Genomic DNA, 3,754 nt, shown 5'->3' with positions numbered 1-3,754 from the left:
GCACGGCTGCCCACTACGGAGGTAGGGTCAGGCGCCCACGCCTCCGCACGGCTCCCCACTATGCGCACAGACTGGCAGGTGTGGCTCGGCTTGTCTGCGGGCCTCGCTGTGGCCACTAGGATTTACTGTGTGACCCCAGTCAAGGGGTTTGTGAGACTAGCTTGGCCTTCTGTGCTCCTCTGATCGCCAGAAGAATGAGTCCTGGGAGCTGCTGCTGCTCCAGTCCAGCCTGACCCAGGGGCCCAGCCAAACCTCAGCCCACTTGCAGAGCCATGGTATGAAACGGATGCTTGCTGCTGGGAGGGGCTGGGGTTTTGGTGTTGGGGGCTCAGGCATGCCAGTGGCAGAAGGCTGCTAGATGCAAGGAAGCTGCTCTGCAGTGCTCCATGAGCAGAGATCCATGACCCCCACCCTCCACCCCCCAACCCCCACTTCCCCACCGTGACAGAGAGGCCTCCAGAAACACACTCTGCAAACCTCCTGCTGGCCTTGAGCTCTGCTCCAAAGAGCTACCAGCTTGGCATAGCACTCTCCTGGCATTTCAGGTGGTTGTTTTGTTTTATTTTATTAGAGACAGGGTCTCACTCTATCTTACTAGAGTACAGTGGTGCGATTACTGCTCACTGTAGCCTCGACCTCCCGGGCAGAAGCAATCCTCCCATCCCAGCCTCCCAAGTAGCCGGAACTACATGCAACAGGCCACTATGCCCAGCTAATGTTTAAATTTTTTTGTAGAGATGGGGCCTCCCTTATGTTGCTCAGGCTGGTCTCGAACTCCTGGGCTCAGGCAATCCTCCCACCTTTGCCTCCCAAAGTGCTGGGAGTACAGGCATGAGTCACTGTGCCCAGCTCAGAGGGGTTCTGAGGCATTTTAACTCAGCTCACTAAATGCCTACCCTCTCACATCATGCCTGATGAAGTGCAAATATGAAGAGCTGGGGTCCCTGCCTGCCCACAGAGGCCCAAGTGAGGGAAACGCAGAGGCCCACGGGGTGCTCAACATCTCGGTTTTTTTTAACCAGGAAATGCCAGCTCAGGGGATGTGGTAAAGAGGGAGAGATGAAGGTGGGGGCAGGGGAGTCGCTGACAAACCTCCATAGGGAGGTAGGAATACAGCATGGCTAGAATGGTCGTTCTCCTGGGCAGAGTCTCGGTCATCTCTCAGGAAGCAAGAATCTGCCAACTCCTTCCATTCCTTTCCCAAAAGACAAGGCAAGCTGGCCCGGAGGGCTTTCCTTATTCAGAATGGCTTTGCTTGGTCCACCTCCAACAGCCCAAGAGGGTCTCAGGGATCCAGCTAACCTGCCCTCAATACCTGTGGTCTGGGGAGTGCCCGTGGCAGATGCCCAGAGCCTCTCAGTGACATCTTTGAGGGCTCCACCAAGCTGCACCCGCCTCTGACAGTGCTGGGAGATCCAGCCTGGGCAGGGTATAGCCCCAAGGGCCATCAGCATGGCCCCGGCATCCATCCCTGCCATGCCCACCTGGCAGCCAGGGCACAATCTCACCTGGCACCTCCCTGACCTGCTCTGGGCTGCCCAAGACAAGGTATGCCCTGCAGCTCTTGCAAGAGGACAGCTCATTTCTCCGTGCTCTCTCCAAACCATTACAAAGGGTCCCCAACCTTCGGAGGACCTCATCTCCCTGGCCACGGCAGCACAGTCAACTTGAGGTGCAGATGGCTCCATTGGAGGGAAGGTGGGTTCTACTCACATTCAAAGAACAAATCATTCTGGCCTAATTCAAACTTGACCTGAACACAGTAAGATGGCACACACCCTGACTCATTTTATGAGGTTAGCAAAACCTTTAGGTTGAAACTAGACAGGAAGAGTACTAAGAAATCACGGGCCAATCACTTATAAACAGAGGCAGGAACAAGCTGAATCTACCAACATGTTTAAAAATAAATCATCATGTCAAAGTTCAGTCGATACCTGAAACAAAAGGTTGAATTTAACATTATAAAATTCATTAACATGAAACAGGTTATAAACCTAAAAGCTATAACTGAAAAAAGCCTAGAAGAAAGCATAAGAGAAAAATGCTCCTAAACCTTGGGATAGACAAAAATTTCTAAGAAATGTGTCCTTAAAGAAAAAAACCCATAAACTAGGCTTCATTAAAATTAAAAACTTTTACCCATCTCTTAAAAAAAAAAGAGAGAGAGACATCATTATAAAAGTGAAAAGACAAGGCCAGGCGCGGTGGCTCACGCCTATAATCTCAGCACTTTGGGAGGCAGGTGGATCACTTGAGGTCAGGAGTTTGAGACCAGCCTGGCCAATATGGTGAAACCCCATCTCTACTAAAAATACAAAAAATTAGCTGGGTGTAGTGATGGGTGCCTGTAATCTCAGTTACTTGGGAGACTGAGGTGGGAGAATCGTTTGAACCCAGGAGGCGGAGGTTGCAGTGAGCCAATATTGTGCCACTGCACTCCAGCCTGGGCATGACAGAGTGAGACTCCATCTCAAAAACAAACAAAAACAAAAAGAGCAATCAACTAGAAGGAAATATTCCATAATCACACAGACACACATCCAACAGAGAACTTGTATGCATAATGTATTTAGGAAAATTCTTATAACTCAGTAAGACAGATAATCCAACTTAAACGAGCAAAAGATTTGACCAGACATATGGCAGAAGAGGATACACAAATGGCGGGTAAGCACATTAAAGGGTGTTCATCACTAGGCTTTAGGGAAGTGGAAATGAAGCCACAGACACTCAGTAGAGAGGCTAAAATCGGAAAGGGTAACAATACCAAGAGCTGGTGAAGGCGGAGGGAAATGCTCTGTTCTATGAGGATGATGCGACTACTTTGGGGAAAAAGTGTGGCAGTTTCTTACAAAGGTCCATGTCTATTTACCACCCTGTCTAGCAACATCTGACACAAGAAAAATGAAAACACACATCCACGCAAACATTTGCATGTAAATGTGTACAACAGCTCCAAACCGGAAAGAATTCAAATCAATGTCCATCAGCTGGTGAGTGGACAGACCCACACAATGCAATACTTGAGTCACCACTGCATGCAACATGACAGGTGTCTTAGAAACACGCTTGGGGAACAGAGCCAGCCACCAGGAGGAACAGGTATACCATGATAATGATTCCATGTATAGGAAACTCTCTGACAGGCAAAAACAATCTATACTGACAGAAAGCAGGTCTCTGTTTGCCTTGGGGCAGGGGCCAACAAGCTTAACTACAATGGAGCAGGTGCTTTTGGGGTTGTTAGCATGTCCTATTGATTGTGGCGGTTCTTACAGGAGTGTATACATTTTTTAAAGATCACAGGCCTGTATAAAAGTATGTCTAGGAGATACTGTGGGTTTGGTTCCAGACCAGCACAATAAAGGAAATGTCACAAAAAAGCCAGTCACACAAAGGTGTTGGTTTCCCAGTGCACAGAAAAGTTCTGTTTCCATCGTACTGCTATCTATTCAATGTGCAATAGCATCGTGTCTAAAAAGAAAAGTACATTCTTTGATTAAAAAATACTTTATTGCTAAAAATGCTGACACAGACATGAAAGGCACTGATAAGACTTGCTTGGCACAGGGCTGCCAGGAACCTTCAATCTGTTAAACAACGACAACAAACAGTACCTGCAAAGGGCAATAAAGCAAAGCACAGGCTGGCGTGGTGGCTCATGCCTGTAATTCCAGCACTTTGGGAGGCTGAGGCGGGCGGATCATGAAGTCAGGAGTTCGAGACCAACCTGGCCAACATAATGAAACCC

General features: G+C 48.6%; 1 protein-coding gene across 1 annotated transcript in view; it reads right to left on the bottom strand.

Annotated features, from left to right (window-relative positions):
- AGO2 (argonaute RISC catalytic component 2) overlaps positions 1–3,754 on the bottom strand; it is a 79,450-nt gene that overhangs the window by 44,633 nt on the left and 31,063 nt on the right. The gene's annotated exons all lie outside the window — the stretch shown is intronic.

Source organism: Colobus angolensis, unplaced genomic scaffold (genome assembly GCF_000951035.1).
Source record: "Colobus angolensis palliatus isolate OR3802 unplaced genomic scaffold, Cang.pa_1.0 Scaffold17, whole genome shotgun sequence".
Classification (NCBI taxonomy): domain Eukaryota; kingdom Metazoa; phylum Chordata; class Mammalia; order Primates; family Cercopithecidae; genus Colobus; species Colobus angolensis.
Note: the sequence above shows the minus strand (reverse complement) of the source record. Positions and strands in the feature narration are given on the sequence as shown.